Genomic DNA, 26,739 nt, shown 5'->3' with positions numbered 1-26,739 from the left:
GCCCCTCAAAGATGTTTGTGGTTGACAGTAAAGCTGCTGTTATGCACGCGGCACGGCGTTACTTAGGGAACAGTACAAAGACTCCTCAAGGTCCAGCACCAGCACACCAAGCATGGGTGCTGCAGTGCTTTCCCGGGAGCCCCTGCGAAGCCGGGCCAAGGGGAGACACCCCTGTCACTCTGCCACTTGGCTCTGGCCTAGCTGCCAAATCACAAAGTTGCTTGGAAACTCAGCAGTGCCCTGGGTGCCAGGCCCTGCCTCCCCACTCCGTCCAGCGGCTAAAACGCACGACCTGACGTCTCCACAGTTGTTCCTGCTCGGTCACGGCTTGTGAAACAAAGCCTTACAGGTGACCAGGAGCCCAGCTACTCTTTCTGGCTCATCCCGATGCTCACTGGATGGCGCCGGGCCCGGGGGCCGGGGTGCCCGATGGAAAGCGGCCTTCCTCTGCTTTGCTCAGCCCTCAGCACCAAACGCTCCCCTGACTTCCCTCACTGTATTTCGTGTATCTGCCCCAACCGCAGCTCTGTCGGGGCTACTCTATTTGGATGGGCTTTTGCTCCCGGGCATAATTTTTGTTGTTCCATATCCCTTGTTCTTCGTTCCTTAGCTGCTGCTTGGGACAAGGCCTCAGCCCGGGCGGTGCACCCGAATCAAGCTGTAGCACCTTACGGACCCTGCCGTGTGGAAGACGCCCCTTGCGTCTCTTCGCTGGGGATGGTTTCACCCACTCTCATCCCTTGGGGGCTGGCTCCTGAAGTGCAAGCATCCTTCATCAGTAAACGTGCAAAGGGAAACACCTTGCTTGAGCCAGTGCAGGAATAAAATTGGTTGAAGCCAGGACTCACTCTGGAGAAGCCGTGACGTAAGTGATTCCTTTGAAGTTTGATGTCAAATTCAAGGCACCAGGAGGTTGAAAGGTAAAGGTGGGCCATACAATTTTCACACGTGAAACCGAAGATTAGTATTAATGAACTGTGTTCCTTTTCAGGTGAAACATTTCAGAGTCCTGGAAACAGGCCTTCTGACTCCAAGTGGGTTTCCACGCTAGCGTTGTGTAGCTAGGACAGAGCACGAGCACCCCCCCTTAGAGCAGCGGAGGGGTAGTGTGGCTCACCGTCTCAGAGGACCGGTCCACGGCTGGGTGGCCGCAAAGCGGCAGCACCACGGTGAACGTACCACAGGTAATCAAGCCAGACAGAGATACACACACCGGGAGCGTCTGGGCGCTCCAGGAAGTCAGTACAAGAATAACGACATCAGAATTATGACTTGAGGCACACGTGAAGAAGGCCAGGTGTACGCGCCTCCCTGAGGGATAAACTTGAGCTTATACTGTAGCCAGCACCATCTGGTCTGGTGAGTCCAGATCGGCAGCAGTCACCCCGGTGGACAGACCACCAGAGCATCTGGACCTGCCCTCCCCCGAATCCCTCTGCTCTTCCCAGGCACCCTTGCCACCCCACTCATGTCCCTACCGGACCGGTACTATCTAAGCAGCTGTACCTTTAACCTACAGGCTGACGGGGTTTGAGCCACAGTGTACCCACGCTGTGGCTTCGCTGCACAAATTACCCCTAACAAAGGGCCTCTGCCCACCTACTTTCAGGACCCCTCGTGTCTCTCAGGAGCTACCTCTCAATAACCTTTCCTACTCTTAACCTCCACTGGCCCTTGGGGTTCATTCTTCACCACTCGGGGGACACGAACTGGGCACATCCGGTATCTACCAGGTTGCGAGTTACATTGCTCCTAGAGCGAAAGGACAAGGCAGAGCACAGCTGATTAGTTTATGGCACCAGGAACCACAACGGGGGGAGGGCTGGAAACAGAGCAAGGGCACACGTCCCGAGGAGCCAGTCGCACCCAGAAGGACGCCTGTCTTACTAATCTCCGCGCGGCTCCCCAGCCACGCAAGGCGACAATTAGGTTCAACTGTTCCAGTCGCCCCGAAATGCTTCTGGTGGCTCTCCCCTGTGTACAGAGTGAAGCTGAAACTTCTCACGCCAAAGCATGCCGATCCTTAACAGCCTGGGTGCAAAGCTGGACGCCACAGCCTGTCCTGAGGCAGAGGAGCTGCCCGCCCTGCACAAGCCGCCCTGTGCTTCCCTGCCAGAGCGCCTGTGCTCACTGCGTCCTTTGCCTGGAGCGCCCTTCTGCCCTTACCCTCCCCAAGGGATCCAGTTCTAATATTTGCACCGTCTCCCAGGGATGTCTCCCTGACCTCCACCTCAGCAAGACTGCAGCAGAATCATACTCAAGTCTATATTCAAGTGTTTAGCCCGTTAGAAGGAGAACTTCTCAGAGAGAGACCTGGATTCTCGAGGGACAGAGACAAAGTAGCACTGAATTCGGTCCTTCCAGCACGAAGGCCTAGCACAGCGCACAGCATACCGTGAGCACACGGCACGTACCTGTTGAGGTAAATTTAAAGTTACACTGCAGGATGATATTGCAGATAATAGTTACGAAGGCAGGGTTTGAGCTGAGAAATGGAACAAGCTCTGGCTGACATCACACCTCTTCATAAGACATGTAACTAAGAGAGTGTACAGGATTAGAACGGTAACAGTTTTACAGGGAAGAAGGCCTAAGAGGAAGAAAGGCTTCTAACTCACGTATTTTTATGTTTGCAAAGGAACTTCCTAGCCACGGAAAAACTGGTCCAATCTGGAGTGCTGCTGAAATTTCTTCTCCAGTTTTCAGAGACACACAGTGCCCACCGGAAAAGTGACGTGGGTACAGGAGCGGAGGAAGTATGCAGTGATGCAGATCAACAAGGCTACTGAGCGACAGCGGTGCGCCGAGAGAAAAGCATTACACGCTGGCCGGGAAGCCGGACACTGAGGGATGTCTCCACAGGCACAGCTGTCGCCCGCTACCTGGGTGTTTTAGAAGTCATGGGGAAAGCGCGCTGGAAACTGGAGAGTGCAGGCTATGTGCAACAACAGTGTTCAGAGGTCAAGATATGTTTTGCTCCTTTAAAAAACAGTTAACCTGCTACTGTCATTTCACTTTTGAGAAATGTGAAGTGCTGTAATAAATGTACTACCAGGTGGGTTTAATGGAAGCGAGGCTTTTTCATACACCTGACCCTAAACAGACTTATTTTCTTTTTTTAAAATTTATTTATTTATTTATTTTTTTGTTTTTTCTCCGGTACCGGAAACCGAACTCACGACCTTGTGCTTACCAGGCAGGCGCTTTTGCCACTGAGCTAAATCCCCAGCCCCAACAGACTTATTTTCTAGGAGATATTCTCTACTGTGTGGATTACCTAGGCCTTTTTTTTTTTTTTTTAGGGAACACTAAGGAAAGAATAATATATGAAATTTAAATCTGTCACTTTTGCTGTTGGCAAAATGTCTGTTAGGGCAAAAGTTTAAGACCCTGGGATTTTTCTTTCTTTTCTTTTTTCTTGGTCTTTTTGAGATAGGGTTTTACTCTGCAGTTCAGGCTGGACTTGAATTCACTTTGTCGCCCAGGCTGAATTTGAACTCCTGGAGATCCTCTTGCCTCAGCCTCTCAAATGCTGGGATTATAGGCATGCGCCACAATGCCTAAGACCCTAGAATTTTAAAATGACTGATGGATTTCCTTTTTTGGTTTGTATTTATTTATTTATTTATTTATTGATTGTTTTTTTTTTTGAAACAGGGTCTCACTGTGCAGTTCAGGCTGGCCTTGCACTCACTTTGTAGCCCAGGCTGGCCTTGAACTTGCAACGACCCTCCTGCCTCAGCCTCTCAAGTGCTGGGATTACAGGTGTGTGCCACCATGCCCGGCTGACTGCTGGGTTTAAACCATCTAACTTTCTTACTTCTCCGTTCCAGCTCACTGACACGCTGCTTCACACTGGGGTTGTTGCTCTCATCCGTCCCTTAGTCACCCGGTCATGAGTCTGTGACACTCCACCCACTCAGTACGTGTGCACTGTGCCCTGACTGTGTTGCAGCGGCTGGGGAGGTGCCCTCTCCCCTCCAGGCACTCCTCTCCTAGTTAGGAGTGAAGACACAAGTATGCGGGCCATTGCAGTAATGTAGACTTGAGAATAAAAGCAGAGTTAGGCTCTGGGTGTTTCAGAAGCACCATATACGGCATGTAATCCACCTGCGGTGGGAAGGGACAGTGGAAAGGATTAGATCTGGGATCTAAATCCAGGAAAGTTAGGCATCCCTGAGGCACACCGGCACACTGTCTCTGATGTCCTGTGATCTAGCTCTTGTACAAGAATCCATCTTTTTTTTTAAAAAAAGATTCACAATACCAAAGAATGGACAAAAAACTAGTTTAACTCTCATCATGGTTCCAAGAACTAGCAGTATACATCTTTCCTGACACCTTGCAGATGTGCAGTGATCACTGTCTGCAGGAGTGCAGCAAAAAGAACAGGGTGAGGCTATTTCAGATGATTTCACAGTCATCAGCTCCCATACTTATAAAATGTTAGCGTCAAAACAGAACTAAGATATCTTTTCCAGTGCAAAACTGCCAGTGAAGGAGACTAAAGCTCAGAGGCAATGAAAGATAACCACCGAAGGATGTTTCTTCTTGACACTTCATCTCACTTGTTGCTCATGCGTAGGCGAGGACGTGACACTTCGGAGACCAGCTCGGTGAGCGTACACAGCCCCTTCAGTCGCCTGTGAGAGGCTCCAGGTCCGCATCTCCTCCCCACACAGATCCCTGTTTTCTGTACCCGGGGGAAGGGGAAGGAAGGAAGTAGGAGGACAGCGGAAACCGGTTATCCTCACTGCTGGGGAAGGGGCTATAAACGTGGCAAGGGTAAGAGCTAGAGTGCCGTCATGCTAGATTAGGAGCGGCACTCTCGGTGTGAGCGCACAGCCTTTCACACAGAGCCGCGGGGACAGCCCTGTGTGCACATGCGCTGTGCCCCCGCCTGCGGGCTGCAAAGGCCTAGAAGCAGCGGCACACCCAGCGTGAGCAACACGCCCAGCACACAGATTTTGGCTTCTAAATCACATTTTTTGTAAGAATTTGGGTCTTATAAAGATGTGGCTAACTCCAGAAATGGGTGGAGAAAATACAAGAAGCTTGTGGACTATTTTATTGTGCCAGAAGATAAGCAAGTCCTCTGAAATGAAGAGGATTTGTCAAAAAGACACAACAACTGATCTGAAGGGAACCCTACTGGCCAATCCAGGATAATTTGAGCATTAAAATAAAGAACGACAGTAACAGATTATAACATCAAAAAAAGAAGTGAAACAGTCCTTCTCTATATAACAAACAAATTGGAACGTAAATGAAAAGGGGAGCTATTCTTCACTATAGAAAGTTTACTTAGGAGCAATATTTACATAGTCTCAAATGGTTGCCCCGTTAAACGTTTATTTATTGGAGAAACTGTAACTTGGTTTGGCCGGTACCACCTTGACAAAGTGGGGCTGGTTTACAACCAATCCGACTTATGTGTCTCTCACACGAGAGAGACCAAGAATACAGCATGAACTAAGAATGCAGCATTTCGCCCGTGGTATTCCTGTCAAAATATACATAAATCTTATGATGAAAAAGCGTGACACAAACTTAAATTGAGGAATTTTATAAAATGAACTGTTCAAATATATCAAGATCACAAAAGAGACTGAAAGACTGAAGAGCAATTTCATTAAGACGAGAGTAGCGATGTGACGACTAAATGGAACACACACTCGTAAACGAAGTCCAGCTTTTTCTACAAGGGATATTGCTAAGACATTTGATGACAAGTTGAATTGGATTAGTGAGTTGGAAAAAAATCCATGTTAATTCACTGATTTTGATGCCTGTACTACAGTTACACAGAAAAATACACTTATTTACGACAGTTACATTAAAGTACACAGATTGACTCAGAAAATCTACACATACACTAACACAAAGTAGGTGGGTAAAGGGAGAGAGAACATAAATATGGCGAAATATTGAAAACTGCAGAACCTAGGAAGAGAGCCTAGGAAGATTCTTTATTGTTTAAGCATCTTTTCTGTAAGTCTGAAGCTATTTCAGTGTTATAAATAAAAATAAGATGTATAGGCTTTGGATGCTGTCTATCTCAGAATGATTTACACCCTCGGAAGTTACTTAATGGTTCTCGTGTTTGGTTTTCTTGTTTCATCATCGGGAAAAGGATACATTTAAAAGGACGTTGTGAGCTGTCAGCGAGACGCCGCACACGGGACACCTGGCAGGTGTAGGCTGTCTGGTAGAGCGCTGATGACTCTGTACTCGCTGCATAAATGAACACCCCCGACCCTCATCATCTGAACACGAGAGCCCACTCAAGTGAAAATTAGACTGAATCTACACATTTTAGCAACCTAAAGTCTGAGGTTTCTCTCACAGAACCAAGTACATGGTGGTACGTATTGCTGTTAACAACGCTATCCATTCGCATGTTGACTCAAGTGTCCTCTGCCTTTGCTCTGCTGTCTCCTGTGACACTGTGGAAGAGGTCGCGTTCAAATGGAAGGGCAACGCAGTGTAATAATAGCAAGTGTCCATGTCCAGAGAGTGCCCTGGGTTATGGCTGTCAAGGAGTCACGCTCCTGTTACATCGCAGACGAGGCGTGCATCAGCTCCTAGCGGCAGGGCACACAGACAAGTGCAATTTCATGTCCATCTAGGCATTTACTCTTAAGATACTGGCATTCCTGTTTGTTTGTAGCTCACAGAACGCTTGGGGTAGTCACAAGGCAGAGGAGGGACCGAGGTTGTGCCTGGGAGATTTCTACCCTCAGCCAAGATGTGCACATGAATTTGAAATAACCCCAGAGGGTGTTTCAAAGTTGCCTGCCAAAGAGTGGTGTCCTCTAATCTGGACAGCAGCTGCTGGGCACTGGCATGCACGTCTCTCTCTCTCTCTCTCTCTCTGAGCCTGTATCTGCCTCTACACATCTGCTCTGCACAGATGGCTTCTGGGTCGCTTCAGCCTGCAGTCTGGTCAAGCTGGACCCTTTCTTCCATGGATATGGGTAAACCGTGGGGTTAGGCCATCTGCAAGGTCGCCCGTGTTCAGAGTACGAAGGACACTGCCCAGCGACGCAAAGATATACTTAGCACGGTGGCCCTGTCAGCATCGGCCTCCCCACTGCTCTCCTTTGCAGAACTGTCACTGGCTCCTGTTTGCAAAACTTCTGTGGCTTTGAAGCCCACAGAACAAAAACTGAGAGGGTGCCAAACAGAGAAGAAAACAGTGCTGGTGCCCAGGCTGCGCTGCTGGGTTTTGGCAGGGACGAGGAGAGAGCTTCCAGGCGTGACCAAGCGCCGCACCTGCACGGTGGGCTCACCGTTCTGACTCTTGCTGCAGAGGGGCTTCGCGATGTCTCGTTCCACCACCTGGGATCAGCCAACACCACTTTCTGCAAGTAGGATCTTCTGGATATTGTGCAAGGGGACACAGTAAATCTCAGGTACGATTAACAGCTTATACAAAATGAGTTTTCAGTTACAATGAGTAAGAGCAGTTCGCAAAATAGAGGAAGTATTTTGATAAGCGATAAGCTCTGCCCAACTGGTAGGGACACGAGCAAACAAAAGTGAAATTTTAATTTATTATCCTCTGAAGAGTAAGAGAAAGGGTCAAAGGTTAAAAAAGTAAAAAGGGTTGCGAATCAATGACTTTCCTTGTTAGCAGATCGATTTTGTCAGCCAAGTAAATGCTCACTCTGTAATTTGAAAGCAATCGTCGTGTGAGGAAAATGGGAGGATATGTAGTGGCTATGCTGTGCTGGAGATGAAGAGCTCTCTTTGCATGGGAGATGAATAGAAGAAACCAGCATCTTAAGATGGCAGCCAGACTGCATTTCCCCCTCATTCTTCGTTCACATTTCTGTGATGTTAAGATTTGCTGAGTGAATACCAGAAAACAGAAGCAGGATTTGACAGTGGGGTTTTGGAAGGTCATGGGAGATACCCATCAGGAATGTGTGCTCTTGTAACACAGCCCAGAGAACATGCCTGGGGAGCCACAGGCACGGCGCGGCTCAGGGTAAGTGAGAAACGATGCCAGACTTCTGCCGAGTAATCCCAGAACGAGCTCTGCTCATTGGTCTTGCAGGAGTAATACGCAATGTTTAGCCTGATGTACTTCTGTATATAGGAGCTCCAGTTAACAGGTTCAGTTAAATTCTTGTGAAACATTCAATCACTCTATTGTCTCTGATGATCCTGTTTGTCTTTTCTCAACATCTGTGTAACTCTCAGGAAGCAACAGAAGAGGTACAATGCATACACTGCTTATCTTTACCCACCATATTCTACGTAGGTAGTAGATTTGCATAAAGGAGGGCATGATGTAGCGTATTATTGAAGAGCTCTTATTCAAATTATGGCAGTATTCCTCTACCTACAGCTAAAATGCTTTTTCCATGATGATACTTTCGAATTTATCAATTCCTTAAAAACAAATAACCTGAGTAAATTTTTCCTGGTAGTTCTCATTTGACACCATTGTGAAATTCCCTAGCACTCCACAGAGATAGGAAGATCATGATGTCTGAGGCCAGCCTAGGCTACACAATGAGTTCAAGGCCAGAGCTGAATTACATAGTGTCTCACAAAACAAACAGCAAAAAACCCCCCAAAACAAAAAACCAGCTCAAAAGCCAAGAGTCAAAAACCACCCCAACCAAACCACAGCAAACAAACAAACGAAAAGAAACAAAAAATTTAAGCATAGCAATAATTTCCATGGATGATTCCCTAATGCAAACATTAAAACAAATATATATAGGGTAATTAAGACAGGTGTACTCTGATGAGAGTTTTCCATATAATTTCCTAAGGTAACGTGGGCTTTGGGTTCTTATGATAGCTAATGCAAAAATACTATGTGCAAATTCTGCGGCAAATAAAAGTACTGATTATTAAGAAAAGGAGCATGAAGTCATTTTTAAGTTAGCATCTTTAAACATGCATATTTATTATCTTTTTGCTTAAACTTTGCTGAAATAACGAGTTTTAGTCAAGAATTGATGGTAGTTCCACTGTCATTACATGTGTTTCACTGTGGCTACAACACTGTGAGAGACCAACACTGCGGCTTGCCAAGAATGGGGGAAAACCGAAAGCAATGGGTTCTGTGTTCTTTCCTTGAGAATGGAGGCCTTACCGTTCTGTGTCCTCATTGCTAAGGAAATACAGATTTGGTATCTAGTATGATGTCTTAACCATATTTACAGAACAACACGCTAGCTGCTTTTATTTTACTTAGGCTGGAACTGCTGCCTACCAGCACTATGACTCTTGCCGAGCACGGAATTGTTTTATTAAATGGGGGAGGTTGTAGTAGAGTTTAATTTATTTGCTCATTTGTTCATTTATTTATTTTAAAGAAAAAGAAACAAAAAACAAAATTCCAAAACAATATGAGAGGAGGGTAGCAATGGTTAATACATTGCATATTGTTCTCTTTAAATTAGTTACCCAGAGTATGAGATATCAGCATTTAATTGTCCAAACAATATTAGCACAAACCTCTTTTCAATGAACTGAAATTAGTAGTATAACTATTTTAACTATCTTTTGTGTATATATATACATATATATTTTTTTCTTTTGCTTTCCTCTTCCTTTCTTTCTACTCCCCTAAACCAGTTTCTCCTTCCTTTTGAAATTTCTTCCCATTTTACAATACCTACTGTACGTTTTGGATCACATTTACTCTTTCAGATTCACACTAGGGAGACAATATGATGTTTATACATGTGGGTCTGATTTATTTCACTTCCGAGTATGGTCTCTAGTTGCATCCATTTACCTATAAAAGCCTTGAATTTATCTTACTTTATAGCTGAGTAACACTCCACTGTATAAAAATACCACATTTTTCTTATCCACTCCTCAGCTGATGGGTATTTGGGTTGTTTCCAAGATTTTGCTATGACAGATTGTGCTGCTATAAACATGGGTGCACATATATCGCTGTGATGTGGTGTTTTTAATTCTTTTCAGAAAATACCCAGAAGGGACATGGCTGGGTTAAATGGGGCCTCTAATCCTAATTTTTTGAGGAATCTCTAGACTGATTTCCAAAGTGGTTGCACCAGTCTACATTGCCAACAGTGGAGAAGGGTTCCTTTTTCTCCACAGCCCCTCCAGCATTTGTTGTTAATTGATTTCTTGGTGGTAGCCATTCTCACTGGGGTGAGATGAAATGTCAGTGTTGTTTTAATTTGCATCTCTTGAATGACCAATGATGTTGAACATTTTTTCATGTATTTACTTGTCATTTGTTATTTCTTCATCTTTGAAGTGTGTATTCATCTCAGATGTCCATTTCTGGATTGGGTCTTTCAATTTGGGGCGGTCTGAGTTTTTTCAATTCTTTGTATGTTCTAGATATAAGTCCTTTGTCTGAGGGACAGTTAGCTCAAATGTTTTCCCACTCTGTGGGTTGTCTTTTCACTTTGCTGGTGATTTCTTTTGAAGTACAAAAGCTTTTTAAAAGGATGAGATCCCAGTTGTTGATTCTTTGAAGTGTTTCCTACGTAGTTTGGTTTTTGTTTATGAAGACTGTTCCTACCCCTATGCCTTCAAGATTTTGACCTACTTTCTCTTCCAGTAGATTGTGTTTCTGCTTCAATATTTAAATCTTTGATCCATTTTTACTTTATTTTAGTGCACGATGATAGACATGGGTCTAGTTTTAGTCTTCAGCATGTAGAGAGCCAGTTTTTTGACCACATCTTTTTTATCCACTCCTTGGTTGATGGGCATTTGGGTTGTTTCCAAGATCTAACTATTACAAATTGAGCTGCTGTAAGTATGGGTGCACATAGATCTCTGTGGTACGATGTTTTTAATTCTTCTGGGAAGACATCCAGAAGGGGAACAGATGGGTCAAACGGGACTTCCAATCCTAGTTTGTTGAGGAATCCCCACACTGATTTCCACAGTAGTAGTACCAGTCTACACTCCCACCAGCAGTGGAGAAGGGTTCCTTTTTCCCCACAGCCCTGTCAGAATTTGTTACTGGTTGATTTATTTTTATTTTTATTTGTTTTTTGAGACAGGGTCTTGCTGTGCAGTTCAGGCTGGCCTTGAGCTCACTTTGTAGCCCAGGCTGGTCTCGAACTTGCAAGGATCCTCCTACCTCAGCCTCCCGAGTGCTGGGATTAGAGGAGTGCGCCACCACGCCTGGCCTGGTTGATTTCTTGATGACAGCCGTTCTTTCCAGGTTGAGAGGGAACCTCAGTGTTGTTTTAATTTGCATCTCTTGAATGACCAATGACGTTGAACATTTTTTCATATACTTGCTGTTTGTATTTCTTCATCTGAAAAGTGTGTATTCATGATCCTGATAGTAAATCTTTGAGGAACATCTAGCATACATTTTTTCTTATGTTGTCAGTTGGGTCTTCACTCTGTTGGTGGTTTCTCTTGCTACGCAAAAGCTTTTTGATAAGACGAGATTCCAGTTGTTGGTTCTTTGTGATAGCTCTGTGTGACCAGGGTTTTATTCATAAAGTCTCTGCCTACACCAATGTCTTCAAGAGTTTTACCTATTCGATCTACCAGCAGATTCAATGTTTCTATCTTAACATTTAGATCTTTGAACTGTTTCAAATTTAGTTTAGTGCATGGTGAAAGATATGGGTCCAATTTTAGTCTCTGGCATGTGCAGAGCCAGTTTTTCCAGCACCATTTACTAAAGAGGCTGTCTTTCTTTCAGGGTATGTGCTTGGCCCCTTTATCAAATATAAGATGGCTGAATATGTCTGGAGCTGTTTCTCCATCTTCTTGTCAGTTCCACTGATCTTCAGGTCTGTTTTTTTTGCCAGTACCATGCTGTTTTTTTAAAAAATCAGAATAGCTTCATAGTATAATTTCAAGTCAGGCATTGTGATGCCCTCGCCTTGCCTTTGTTGCCCAGAATCACCTTTGCTATTCTAGGTCTCTTCTGGTTCCAAATGAATTTTAGGACTGTTTTCCCTAATTCTGTGAGATATGGTGTTGGAATTTTTATTGGAATTGCATTAAATATGTTTAACAGTTTTGGATGTATGTCCATTTTCACTATATTGGTTCTTCCTACCCAAGAACAGGGGATATCTTCCCATTTTCCTTTTTTTTTTTTTTTTTTTGGTACCAGAAATCAAACTCAGGACCTTGCACTTGCCAGGAAGGCGCTTATGCCCCTGAGCTATATCCTTGGCCCCTTTCCATTTTGTGATATCTGCTTCAATCTCCTTTTTCAGAGTACTGTAGTATTCAATATAGAGGTCTTTTACATCCTTCATTAGATTGGTTCCTAGGTGTTGCATTGATTTGGATGCTACTGTGAAAGGTGTTGTTTCCCTAATTTCTCTCTCAGTGAGTTTGTTATTCATGTACAGGACTGACATTGCTTTTTGATGCTGACTTGTATCCAGCTGCGCTACTGAATTTGCTTATTAAATCTAGAAGGCTTTTGGAGGAGGTTTTGGGGTTTTCTATATAGAGTGTCATGTTGCCTGCAAGTAATTTTACTTTTTTCTTTCCTATCCTTATTCCTTTTATTTCTTTCTGTCGTCTAATTGCTCTGGCTAATGTTTCCAGAACTCTATTGAATAGGAGTGGTGACAGTGGACATCCTCGTCTTGTTCCTGATTTGAGAGCGAAAGCTTTCAGTTTTTGTCCATTTAGTATGATGCTGGCTGTTGCTTCGTCATAGCCCAGTTCCCCCAAGCAGTTTTTATCAGATTGAGGTAAAGACCGTCTATTCCAATTTTCTGCGGGATTTTTTATCATGAATGGGTGTTGGACTCTGTCAGACTCTTCTGTATCTGTTGAGATGATCATATGGCTTTTGTCCTCGGCTCTGTTAGTATGGTGTATTGCATTTATTGATTTACGCATGTTGCACCATCCCTGCATCCTTGGTATGAATCCCACTTGGTCCTGGTGTATAATCTTCTTGACGATTTGCTCTATTCTACTTAATGCAGAGTTTAATTTATTTGCTCACTTGTTCGTTTATTTATCAACTATTTTGGAATGCTCACCGTGTGCCACTCCTTTGGAGGTCATGGCAGATATAACAGTCTATTAGGCAAATAGTGTCTTGATAAGCCCTGAGTGCAAAGATCTGCCCAGAAAGTCAGTTACTAGTATTTGAAGCTGAATTTTATACATTTTTACCAGAGTAACTATTTTCTCCCTCACTGCAGAAAGGCTGAGGACCAGAACATTTCTTTCTTATTTTGAAAAAAGTTACTTAATGTCCAAAAGATTTGGAGTCAATTCTTGAGCCCTACCCAGCATCAAATAACTGAGCTGGAATATACATTTTAGGGCAAATAACTGAGCTTCTTTGAGGGACACTGACATCTCAGTCCAGGCTCCAGACGTTAGGCAGAAAGTTCCCACACTGATACTGTCTGCTTCTTCAGAATTGATTCACATAGGAATTCCCTAAAGAAGACATTAATTTGTACTACAACCTTTAGAAATTAGGGGATCAAACCCCACAGAAGTGCAAGATGTTTCTGTCTGACTGACCTGGGCCCACACTGAAAGAGCAACAGTGCTGCGCTCACGCCGACTGAGGAGACTTGACCCTGCACAGCAGGAGAGGCAGGTACTACCATTCCAGGCTCTGCACACGGACAGACTCTGTTCTGGACATTTAAGTGACCAGCCCAGCTGTTTTTCTCTGTCAAACACGGTCCCGTAATTTCTTATGTGAAGGACTAGAGAAATTCTGAGTTTTCAACACCAGCACTCCGAGCTTCTACCTACACTTGTCGGTGTACTGGAGAGCTGGAACGTGCTGACCGAGAAGGGAAAGTTCAAGGACTCCATCCCCGGTCTGCCTCCACTTTCCCTTCAGGTCCTCACCTTGGAGATCTTTCCCTGGCGCCTGAAAGGTCAGTTTCATTGCTAAAGGGCATACAAGCAGCTGCCTTTTTGTTTTCCCTTTGGGCACAGTAACGACGCAGTGCACGGGCAGCCGGGCTGCTAGCTCTTACCTTCACACACCATCCTTATGAAACGGGAGCCCACGGTGAGTGACAGGAACGAGAAAGCCAGCAGCACTATTTCTGTCACGATTCTGGAAAATGGGTGCCTGTTTAGGACGGAACAGTTAGTACACACTGACCCGTACGTGAAGGCCATGGAAGTGTGGGTGCTGGTTAACACCACAGCCTAGCAACACAGAACGCCGACACACCGCGCCAGCCGGATCGCCGCGCCAGCCCGCACCCCGCTTCTGCTGGAAAATAGCTGGCTCCTGCATAGAAGCAGTTTACCGTGCGTAAGAGAATGTCACGAGGAGAGACTCCAGCAGCATACGTTCAGTGTGGTGAACTGAAAGCTGTGGTAACGAGCAGAGCAGTCTTTTGTGAATGGAGGTTTTCCTGACGGCATTTAGGGCACGAGCCTGCTGCTAACATGGAAGGGAAATGTGTGCTGGCTACTTGCACACAGCTAGTACTCTAGGATAACTATGGCCAACAAATACACAAGACTTCATTTGCTGTTAGCATTGTTGGAACTTTCTGTGTGCCTGTTTCAAGTTTGTTGTCATTCTCTGGAGGCTTTTAGCTACTTTTCTTTCCTGTCTGTGGCTTGGAATGGACGTCACAGATCTTCAGGATGAATCTAGGGACAATCCCTGGCTAGGAAGCTGAAACTGAAGGGAGTACAGCGAAGAGAATAAGGCAGAGGCTGCCTCTATGTTTTGCCTGAGAGCCAGTGTGTCGGGCCCTGAAACAGGAGGGGAGAGGCAGCTGCCTCTGAGCCGCCGTGTTAGACCGTCGGGCTGTACTAGGGACACCACTGACCCGTTTCAGCTGCTGCCGACAACTCCACGAAGCTATTTTAGGAACCTGTGCATTTGATCAGGGAGCATGTGGGGTTAAGCCGTGTGTTTTCCACCTTGGTTTTTAGATCCTAGGCAGGTGTAGTTAGTAGTTCAAGTTTTTAAAACATTACTGTACTTCCTTACAGTCAATGTGTAAGAAACTTTAGGAGAGAAAAGCATGTGATAAAGTTGGAGACCTGTTCCTTAAATACAAGGAAAAGTCTTTAGGAGATGGTTTTAAGAAATATCACTGTCATTTTCCATCGTAATTCTTGTTTATCAAAATTGAAAGAATAAATAAAGTAATTTATCAACATTGAAAGAATAAATAGAATAATTAGGCCTGAGTTAGGATGATACGTATGTATTTGTGCTAAGGCCCATTAGTCTAATCCTATACTCTACTTACTATGCTTGGCGTATGGTTGCCAAGGACATCAATGTATATTAAGGACACTGGAGTATCTGACACTATCAAATTATAATTTACAACTAGAGGAAGATGCCTCCTAGGACTCATTCCGCTCTCCAAAGACACATCACAGTTTACAGAACAGCTCAGGCTGGCGGGTCACACGCCGGGTGGCAACAAGTGACATTCGCAGCCTACGTGGTACTGATTACACTAAGTGATTTTAGCAGCTTCAGTGATATTAATTACATCAAATGATATTAACAGCCAAGTGATAGTAATTGCATTAAATGATATTAGCAGCCGAAGTGCTATTACAGTAAGTGATATTAGCAGCTTCACACTGTTGGCAAATAGCAGAAGAGTCTGGGAACTCTGCACACATGGGTCTTCACTTGGTCCAGATGACCTGTGTGTGCAGCAGGCCAGGCCCTGTAAAGTAGCTCAGGTGTGAAAAGCCACACTTTGTAGAGCGCCTGTCCCCAAAAGGGCGTTTTCATACGCGCAAGATCCTCTTGCATATTAATCACTGGCATGGACACTGGAGGGAAGGACGGACCATACCGAGACTATGGAAGCGAGAAGGCCAACTTCGCTGGCACAGCCTGGGTGGAGTTGTTGCTGGCTTTTTTTAAAAATTCCATCGGGAAGCAGAGTCGCAATGAAATGTGGGTGTGAAATACTGTGGTGCCGCTCTCCCGGCTTCCAGTTCCCGGGGGACCTGAGACACAGCTTGCCCTGCGTCTGGCTCTACTGACAATGACAGCTCCTCTCTGAACAAGAGCCAAAGTGGCTGCCAACACGTGGAGAGGTGGGTCTGGGCAGAACAGCTAATAGAGACTCCGTCCCGAATGTGTGTGGGTTACAAAGGAAACACTTGCAGATTACAGTGCCTATCTCCTGGGTCGGCGATATAGCTCAGTGGCACAAGCGCCTGCCTAGCAAGCCCAAGGTCCTGAGTTCAATTCCTGGAACCAAGAGAACACGAAGTGATTTTAGTGTCAGGTACACATAACTGCATGTCCACAGTCTGCTGAGAACAACAGCTACCACTGTTCCCGCCACTAACACCACACTGAGCTCAGTATGGGTCCAAAGGAAGACCCAGGCCAGGTCTGGAAGGGGCGTTTACTTGTTCATGTAGCAAACAAACCATGAGCTCGGCGCTATCCTGGGTCTTACAATGCAAGGGTGATCTTGGAATTATACGAGTGACATCTAGGTATGAAGCAATGCCCACCCACTACAACAGAGAGAGGGCTGTCTGACTCGAATACACGAACACCAAACAAAATCAAAGCTGGAAGTACACCAGTAAGTGGATGTATTCATCAGCATGAGCAATAATGCCTAAGGACATGTATTTTACAGATGCCATCAGTAGCTTCTATTTTTTTTCTGGTGTTTTGGGACAGGGTCTCCGTCTGTAGTTCAGGCTAGCCTCAAACGTGTGGCTATCCTCCTGCTTCAGCCTCCTGAGTGCAGATATTACGAGAGCTGAGGTTATAGGGGTGCACTACCACGCTGCGCTAGCATCATTATCTTCTAATTTCACTTGTATGTGACCCGTGACACGTCACTTAACCTCTAAGTCTTAGTTTAATGAGCCAGAAAACAGACGTGATAGCTGTACCTGCTTCATTGCAGATAAATGAGAAACATAAGGGGCTAAGAGGCAGGTAAGGGCCCGGTAATACGGAGCTGTTGTTATAATGATTATTGATACGAAAATTCCCACCATGATGCCTTTGATTAACTCTACAGAATTCCACCCGAGGAGGTGATAAATGCTACAGAATGTACCAAACACAAAGTCCTGCATTCTGTGGGCAAAACTAAGAAGTGCTGGGCTAGAGCTGTCGCCTAGAAACTCAGGGAACTGGCACAGGAATGCTTCTGTCGGGACTTGAAACTGAACCACTGTTCTAGATATGGCACAGCCACAGGCAGGCATGGATCTGCAACGCCGATGTCACGTTTGGGACACTAAGGAAAACCCCAGAAAGTTGACCGTTGAAAGCATGAGATCCTGTCTCAAAAATCAAAACAGACAAAAAAATGGGAGAGAGAGAGAGAGAGAAACAAAGCAAACCAGAAATTTCCTTGACTCATGTTAAAGAAGTAGAAATACCCTTTTCCACTCCAAGAATGTCTGGACTTAAGTAAGGTATTTTCTTCTTTTTCCTCAGTTCTCTTGCTCTTTTCTACCATAAAATTTAAATCATGTAACGGAAGTTCCACACTCACGAAACTGGTAATTTATGGCCTATGGCCCAGAGGATTCTGAGGAGACAATAAAAACCCTGAATGTGTGCAGGTGATTACAGATGGGAAATGACTCTTCCTGTCTAGCAGCAATTATTTATGTAACACCACCTCGGGAGGATGTTAATGGTACAGCATTAGATTACTCCTTGTAAAACAAGGCACTTCTACAGGGTTTTATTTGCTCTTTTCTAATTTGGAGCGACACCGTTTATACACACGGATAGCAAGTCTCACTATTTTTTCACTGAGTGGCTCGGTCAGTTTCAGAAACACTGTGCTGACGCATTAAATATCCGCCAGATATGTGGAGAGAAAGCTCCAGTTCAAATCATAACACAGTTTGGATCCATCACGCTCAAAGTAAGCACAATAACCAGGAAATTCCACTACCAACAAAATGTCAAAAGGAGGCCAGAATGCCTACCGAAGGGAGGAAAACTTGACTTTCCCTCAGATCCTCGTGTACTTAGTCATTTTCCCAGATGGTATAATAAAACTGCAATCATGACCTAAGTAATCTAGTTATTTCGGCTTGTAATTCTGTTATGTCCCCATCCACATCTGGATAGCTCATTTGTACAAGGCCATTTCAGTGGAGAAAAGAACTTGGAAAGTCCATGCGGACTAGTGGCACTAATCTATATATAAAGTGAAGATTTCTTTTTTCACCAGTACGGAAGAGTGTAAAGATTTTCACCTGCACTCGCAGTACTGAAACGGCAGCTCGGTTTGAACGGTTAGCTAAAAATTTACATCCCTTGGCTGAGCTACAAAGTCCACAGGTCAGACTTGGTGCATTCACAGATCAGATACACGGGACAGTGGCAAGACGCAGGCTACCATTTTAATGGGGCTTTTGAATTTCTCCTCTTCGCCCTAATAACAGAAAGCAATCTTCTTAGTTTCCTTCAGCACGTTTCTGCTACCTTATTAATTTTCAGGGTTTTAAAGCAGCAACGCCATCTTTGGCACCTTACATTTTCCGGACATACGAAGCCATGCCACAGGGATCAGAGTGTTAGGTCGGGATTAGCAGAAAAATCAGTCCAGTTTCACTTGCATACACCAGAAAGGCTTTAACTCATCTAACGGTTTTAAAAGGAGGCTGACACTACAGTCACCGCAGGAAGACGAGCACGTCTAGTCCCGAAACACTCACGGCGGACACAGCTACAGTAAAGGGCACCAGAACTGTTTCCTTGTCCGGGAGAGTTTACAGCTCTCGCCCATTCCGTGGGAGAAGAGAGCGTGCCGTTTCTCCTGCAGCTATCCGCGGGGGTCCCAGACCCTCTGCCGCCCCCCCCATCCCCCGGAGCGCGCCCTGGCCCGAGGCCACACTGCACCCACAGAACCCTGACACTCACACACCGGGTCGCGTGAGCGCGTCCGCGGGGCAGACTAGTTCATGCACACAGAGAGCTGGTGAAGCCCGCGCTGCTCTGGAAGACCACTGAACTTCCAGCCTCACATTTTCATCTGCACGTGTGCGAGGCATGATCGAAAGAGAGGGTACACGTTTGCATTCAGACCAGTTTACCGCAGTAAAGGACACGCCACTGACGCCCTCCAGGCGCCGCTCCTCTTCACACACACTTACCCCACCCCTCCCGCCACTTCCTGCAGCAGCTGCGACGTCTTTCGCATCTCTGTGAGAGGTGGTCAAAGCCACGGTGAACGTGGCAGCCGTGTGCCGGCCCGCGGCAAGGCGGGCTCACGAAAACGTAACAGTGTCCTCACTCACCCTACTCGCTGGACCTGGCACTGGGTGATGCCCGGCTCTTCCCCACACTCAAAATATCCATGAAAGGGAGACGGTTTGGATTAATTAGGACATCAAGGCCGCTACAAGATGCAACTAAAAACACCCACAGAAAAGGACTTTCAAAACTGCTTCAGAAAGCGCCAAGAACGGTGGACGTGTTCAAAAGGGGAGCATTTTGAGAGCATTAACGGCAAGTGGTCTGTAACTGTAATGAAGTTTGAAAACCTAAACAGCTGTGTTTGTGATCACGCCTCATGCACCCCCGGTAACACAGTGGGAGTTTGCATCTCTGCCTGTAACAGCCCCTGACTGCTCTGCCTTGATCGATACCCGTGGACGTGTCCGTCTCTCCTGATTACTCGTGTGGTATCTATGTCTGACTGTTCCAATAATTTCCGCTTACCACTGACAGTACCTTCCTCTTTTCCACACATCTTATGCACAGCACATGTGGATATTTTACCTAAGTAAAACCCCTAGGTGGTATATTTTGACTGCTTTGATTTCTAGATTCCTCAGCACAACTCTGTCCCATACCATCTGATGGTGAAAAGGTCTGCAAAATGAATGGCTTTTAAAATGATAGTTTTCCTGAATTTTCAATGAGACGAGGAAGCTCACTGATTAAAAAAAAAAAAAGCCAGGTGTAGGGGCACATACCTGTAATCTAAGACTTGCAATCAGGAAGCTGAGGCAGGAGGGTGCGGCAAATTTGCGGTCAGAATGGGCTACATAGTGAGTTCAAGACCAGCCTGAATTGGAGTGAGACTCTGTCTCAAAAAAGATTTTATTTGCTGAAAAGACAGATTACAAAAGACTTTCACAAAACTAACTGCATCCAAAGCAGAAAGGACACTGAGGAGAGTGGTCAGGCTGGGCTTCCGGAAAGGCAACCAATCTTCTGAAAAGTCTTCAGGGAGCAAGTCCCCTTGACCTCGCAGCTGTTTCAAAACTCACCTCTGTGAGTGGGATTAACGACCTGCAGTCCATTAACGCGGCCTCTCATTAATCTCCAGGACATACCTTGTCAGTACTACTTAAAAGGTACATGAAAAATGCTGTATTTCAGGCAAAAACTGGTTAATCTTACAGGCCTTTAACTACCTTGTTCAATAATTACTGTACCTTCCTGGAAGTCCCTTTTGCCCTAGAATATGTTAAACGCAGTTCTACTTGTCAACTATGAAACTGTTAGACATAAACTCTAGTCAGAAAGAAATGCTTTTCTGGAAAAATAAATGGACTTTTCCAAACCATGTGTCAAAAAGACTATTAATAGTCTACGTTCCTATAATCCACCTATTTTTCATGTACTTGGGAATGTTGCTATTCCCAAAACAAAAGCATTGCTCGGCTTCAGTTATAGACTTCCAATTTCAGTGTTTGGTGGCGGACCATATTATCCACTAACAACTCATAAACAGGTTAAAAACATAGGCGTAAATATTTGTATGCTCTTAGAGAAATGTTTATGAGACCGAAACAATACTTATAAACTTTTCCAAGACAATGCTAACAATATCTACAGCTAACTGTAAAAGAAACAGTTTGTGAGTTAAGCACCCTATGAACATGGATTTTATTTTTACTTTTTCTTCACTGGCACATTTCAGACATACATCATGATAACGTTCACCGCAGGGAACCTGCACCTCTGCACCTCTCGCTTCTCTTTTCCCATCCCCCTCCCCTCACCTCAGCCATCTTCATTTACAGAAACTTGGTTTCCATTTTTTCCTTCTATTCTTTTTTTGTCACTTGTTTCCTTTCTCCCGCTCCTGCCTTCGTTCCCTTCTCATTTGAACATTTTCTTCTCATTTCCCAATATCTAGTATACATTTTTTCCTTATTTACACTTTTGCGTTCTTATACCAGAGAAACTATGCGATATTTGAATGTCTGTCCGATTTATTTCACTTAAGAATATAGCCTCAAGGTGCACCCATTTAGCTATAAATGTCTCACGTTTATTCCTCTTTATGGCAGGGTAGTACTCCATTGCAAAAAAAAAAACAACCCACCTCTACCCCACCAACACATTTTCTTTATCCATTCATCAGTTGATGGACATCTGGTTTGTTTCCAAGATTTACCTATTACACACTGTGCTGCTCTAAACCTGCGTGTACATATATCGCCGTGATGTGATGCTTTTAATTCCTTCAGGGAGATGCCAAGAAGGGGAATTGCTGGGACAAATAGAACCTCAAGTTTTTTAGTTTTTAAAGGAATCTCCACACTGTTTTCTATAGTGGTTACGTCAGTCCATACTCCCACCAGCAGCGGAGAAGGGTTCCTTTTCCCACAGCCCTCGCCAGCATTTGTTATTGGTTGATTTCTTGATAACAGCCCTTCTTTCTGGAGTGAGATGGACACTCAGCATTCAAAATTTGCATCTCTCAAATGGCCAGTGATGTTGAACATTTTTTCATGTACTTATTTGCCATTTCTGCTTCTTCATCTGATGAGTGTCCACTCATTTCAGACGCCCATTTTTTGATTAGGGGGTCTGATATTTTGAGTTCTTTATATATTCTAGGTATTACGTCTTTGTCTGAGGAACAGCTGACAAAAATTTTTCTCACACTTTGGGTTGTCTCTTCACTCTGTTGGTGGTCTCTAAAAGCTCTTTAATATGATGAAATCCCAGTTATTGATTCTTTGTAACATTTCCTGTGGGATTAGGCTTTCGTTCATAAAGTCTGCTTACACTTATGTCTTCAAGAATTTTACCTATTTGATTATTAAGCAGATTAAGTGTTTCTGTTTTAATATTTAGGTCTTTGATCCATTTCAATTTTAGTTTAGTGCATGGTGATAGACATGGGTCGGGTTTTAATGTTGGGCATGCAAAGAGCCCGTTTTTCTAGCACCATTTATTAAAGAGGCTGTCTTTCTTCTAGGGAGGTGTTTGGTTCCCTTCTCAAGGACAAGGCTGCTAGGTGTGTTTGGAGTTGTTTCTGCAGTTTCTAATCTGTTCCACTGATCCTTGGGTCTGCTTTTTTTTTTTTTTTTTTTTCTTTTCTTTCCCCAGTACCATGATGGTTTTATCACAGTGGCCTTGTAGTATAATTTCAAGTTAGCGACTGTGATGCTCACTGCCTTGTTTTTGTTGCCCAGGATTGCTTTAGCTGTTCTAGGCGTCTTCTGGTTCCAAATGAATTTTAGAAATGTTTTCTGTAGTTCTGTGAGATGTGCTACTGAAATTCTGATCAAGATTGCACTAAATCAAATCCATGCAATTAGCAATGGAAAGGATGAAATCACAACAGATCCTGCATTAATCCAGAAGATCATCAGTACCTACTTCTAGAACCTGTATTCTAATAAGATGGTAAGCACAGAAGTAATGGCTTACTTCTAGATACAGATTCCTAGATAGATGCATTACCAAAGCTAAATCAAGAAGATATAAAAATTTTAAATAAGTCAGTATCAGTTAATGAAACTATAGATATAATTAAACACCTACCAACAAAGAAAAACCCAGGCTCTGATGGAGTCACTGCTGAGTCCTACAAAATTTAGACAAGACTTAATGTTACTACTTTTCAAATTCTTTAACGAAACTGAAAGGGAAGCAATACTCCCAAATTCATTACCGGAAGCAAGCATTACCCTGATCCCAAACCAGAGAAAGGGCCAACCCCGAAAGAGAACTGCAGGCCAACCTCCCTAACGAACATAGAGGCAAAAATCCTCAATGAAGATACTGGCAAACAAAATGCAGCAAATCATGGAGAAGATGATACACCATGACCAAGTAGGATTCATCCCAGGGCTGCAGGGATGGAGCAACATATGCAAATTAATAAATGTAATATATCACTTTAACCGAGCCAAGGACAAAAACCACACGATCATCTCAATAGATGCAGAAGAAGAGTCTGACAAAGTCCAACACCCATTCCTGATAAAAATCTTGCAGAAAACTGGAATAGACAGTCTTTACCTCAATCTGATCAAAGCCATCTATGACAAACCAACAGCCAACATCATACTAAGTGGACAAAAACTGAAAGCTTTCACTCTAAGATCAGGAACAAGACGAGGATGTCCACTGTGATCACTCCTATTCAATATAGTTCTGGAAGCATTAGTCAGACCAGTTAGCCAAGAGAAAGAAATAAAAGAAATAAGGATAGGAAAAGAAGAAGTGAAATTATCATTATTCGTGGATGACATAATACTTTATAGAAGATCCCAAAAACTCCACCAAAAGCCTTCTAGATTTAATAAACAAATTCAGTAGTGTAGCCAGACACAAAATGAACACTCAAAAAGCAATATCGGGGCTGGGGATTTAGCTCAGGAGCAAAAGCGTCTGCCTGGCAAGCGCAAGGTCATGAGTTCGGTTCCTGGTACCAGGGAAAAATAAAAAAAACCAAAAAAAAAAAAAAAAAGCAATAGCACTCCTGTACACGAGTAACAAATTCACTGAGAGAGAAATTGGGGAAACAACACCTTTCACAATAGTTTCCAAAAAAATGCAATACTTAGAAATCAATCTAATGAAGGAAGTAAAAGACTTTTACAGTGAAAACTGCAGTACCGTAAAAAAGGAGATTGAAGAAGATACCAGAAAATGCAAAGATAGCCCTTGCTCGTGGGGCGAAGAACCCAATATAGTGAAAATGGCCATATTTCCAAAATTGTTGAACATAAATCTGATATGAACAGAAAGTGAAATACAGGCTGACATTTTAATACAAAGATCAGAATGGAGGAACAGGTTCACTGGTGGTCGTTACAGTGAGAGGAAAGTATAAAGACAGGAGAATGTGAGGACAGCAGCGTGGCCGCGGGGGGACACAGAAGCTGCCAGGCAGCGAGCGCGTGGTTCTCAGCCCGTCTCGAGTGAGGGAAAGGAACAGATGTGATTGTTTTTAACCTCACTTCCCCTTAATTTCTCTTTTACCTGTTGAAAGCTAACAGGCTGAAGGCACTGGTACAAATCAGCAAATCACAGTGCCAAGCTCCACGCCAACCCTACAAAGTGAGCAGAGGCCCTCAACCCTACCATGCGGATTCTGGGCCTCGCAAAGCAAACCTTGGCCGGCTGGCCCTGCACTGGATTTTTCTCTGCCTTGGTCACTGTCCTCAGGGTCTTGAGAACACAGACCTGCACTCCAAGTCATTGTTCTTTAAACAAAGTTGTAAACTGCTAACAATTTCAGTTAGAAGTCTATAAAATGGTAACCTCATTGCTGTATCTCCCTGGAGTATCTCAAACAAAATGTGGTTCAAATTTCTTATTAAAGAAAGAGCAGTTCAGAGTTCTTGCACAAACAAATAAAAGACAACTGATGCAGTTAACAGGCTTTGTGCGACCACAATTATGTCATCCTGGCCGAGTTTCTTTGCTTTGGGCAGAGGTAAGGGTAAGCAGTCCAGCAAAGGCGGCTTCAGCCAGTCCTTCTGAATGCTCTGCAGAGCAAGCCGCTCTGCAGCCCTCACCCCGCGACTCAGCGTGACTGGGGCTGGGGTGGGGGGGAGCGGGTTTCCTCACAGCCTGTCCTCTCCAGCTCAGACACACACAGACACCAGTTGTCTTCACTTCAGGGAAACAAGAAGCCACTTCTCGGAGGATGGCCGGGAGCTCCAGTGTGGTAACACGGCCTCTGGGCGAACATTAAGAGAATAAGAAGTGTAAGTGGGTGCTGGTACGAAGCTCTGCATTAATGTGTCTGAATTGTGCTCATGGTTCTGAGAAGGGCTAATCTTTCCTGGTCACTTACAATACTGCCAACACCTAGGGTACAAGACTCTTTTCTTTAGGGTAACAGATGGATTCATCTTAATGCAACAATTTGTTCTTTGGACCAACATACTTATTACCAGGCCAGTTAGGCCAACCCCAATGCTTTTCTGTGTGAGCTTCCCGGGGGCAGTGTGTGACAGCGCTGGCAGTGACGCTCCAGGGTCCTCATACGCCTGTATGTGCTTCCCCACCCCAGCTTTTGCCCGTTTGTGTCCATTCCTCTTTCCTGTTCAACACTCAGCAGGGTCACTGTTCTCTGCCCAATCAGTGGCCAAATTCTCTAAAACATTCCAGGGGAACAAACCCTTCAAGATGCTAGATGTTCAGTCACATATAGGGCCCTCACACTCGGAACGGTTGTGAACAATTACAGAGGGTGGCCTGTCACTGATTCTGTTCCGCACACGCCTGTGTGACACTTCCCAAAGCGGCACCGCAGCCTTCGGGGTCAGGGACGCTGCCTGGCCCACCGCTCTGCTCAGGCCCGAGCGCTCACGCACGCGTTTCCGGCTGACGCCCACCACTCCGCCGGCTCGGGCTGCCGTTCTAAGATGTTGCCTGCTCCCGGGGCCGAGGAGACTCCCCTTAAGGGGCTATTTACTCTGTGTACGTCGTGAGACTTCAAATCATCACATTCCTTTTAAAGACACCTGGCCTAAGAACCTACAGTGCATGGGGACATGGACGTAGAAGTCGAGGAAAACATTTCATGAAGTCTGGATCTCTGCATCATTTTTACAGCACTCAACATCCCACGGCTCAGCCACACACTTTCCTCCCGTCAGCGCCGGGAGGGCCATCAGCAGAGGGCATTACTTTGCTTTTTCTCTGAACTGCTTTTGCCAATCGGCTCCGCCTTGGCGGAGCTTGATGGTGAATGGAAAGACTTTTTGATGAGAGGTCTCGGCAACATTCTCTAAACACAAAATCTCGCTTTTACACACTCAAAGCACTGAAGATTATTTTTAATATAGTCTAGTCCTTGATCCCCGCTAAAGGAGAAAGCTGCCTTTGCAAACTGTCATCTTTGGTGAGCTCGGAAAGAGCCAGCCAATTCAGGAGAATCAGCGTCCTTGAATTCATACGCTGGGTGGGTCAAACATGTAGTAGCTGCTGTCATGGACTGTCAGCTCAGGAAAGGAAGCAAGAGAAACTATAACACAATACAGAACACGAAATATTCATCGCAAAAGCGGTACAAATCAGTTCCTAGGTGACTCAAAAGAGAAACCAACTTACGTCTGCGGAGAAGCAACAAGAATCCTGTTTCTCTTGAGCATCTTACACCGCCGAGCCCTTCTGGAAGTACTTCTTGCTGCTAGTGCTTGCCCCTTCTGAGAACGTTTGTCCGCTCCCCGCCGACCCCTCCCGGGACACACTGCACCAGACAGCACCCGTGTAACTTTGAAGGGCAGATTTGTTTTTGCCACAATCAAGAATCCTGGCGGAAGCATCTCACCCACAGGAAGACTGTGAGAGCCGCAACTTTTTCAGGTGCCGCTCCCCGACCTGGCAGCGCTCTCGACCGGCCATCGGGCCGCACTGCTCCTCCTAAGTGTTAAAGCTTCCTCTCAGAAAAGCTGAACTATGGCCTGGGCCTTAGCTCCTTCTCCTTCAGGCAGCGGGAGCTTCTGTCTCAGCTGTAGTGCTAACTACGTCAGAGTAAAGAGAAAGGACATTAGCTAGACCCAGCTGATGAGGAGGGAATAAACCCTTCCTACCGGCTACTCAATGACAGGTAAGCA

At 44.9% G+C, this 26,739-nt stretch overlaps 1 protein-coding gene across 1 annotated transcript in view; it reads left to right on the top strand.

The window, feature by feature from the left end:
- Positions 1–6,862: 6,862 nt before the first annotated feature.
- Positions 6,863–26,739, top strand: part of Filip1l (filamin A interacting protein 1-like) — a 255,823-nt gene continuing 235,946 nt past the window's right edge. Inside the window, exon 1 of the mRNA XM_005386289.2 lies at positions 6,863–7,415. The gene's annotated coding sequence lies outside the window, so the exon portion shown is untranslated. The remainder of the gene's footprint in view (positions 7,416–26,739) is intronic.

The sequence above is a fragment of the Chinchilla lanigera genome, unplaced genomic scaffold, assembly GCF_000276665.1.
Source record: "Chinchilla lanigera isolate Chin_1 unplaced genomic scaffold, ChiLan1.0 scaffold00026, whole genome shotgun sequence".
Taxonomy (NCBI): domain Eukaryota; kingdom Metazoa; phylum Chordata; class Mammalia; order Rodentia; family Chinchillidae; genus Chinchilla; species Chinchilla lanigera.
The sequence above is the reverse complement of the archived record's forward strand: the minus strand, read 5'-3'. Positions and strand labels throughout refer to the sequence as shown.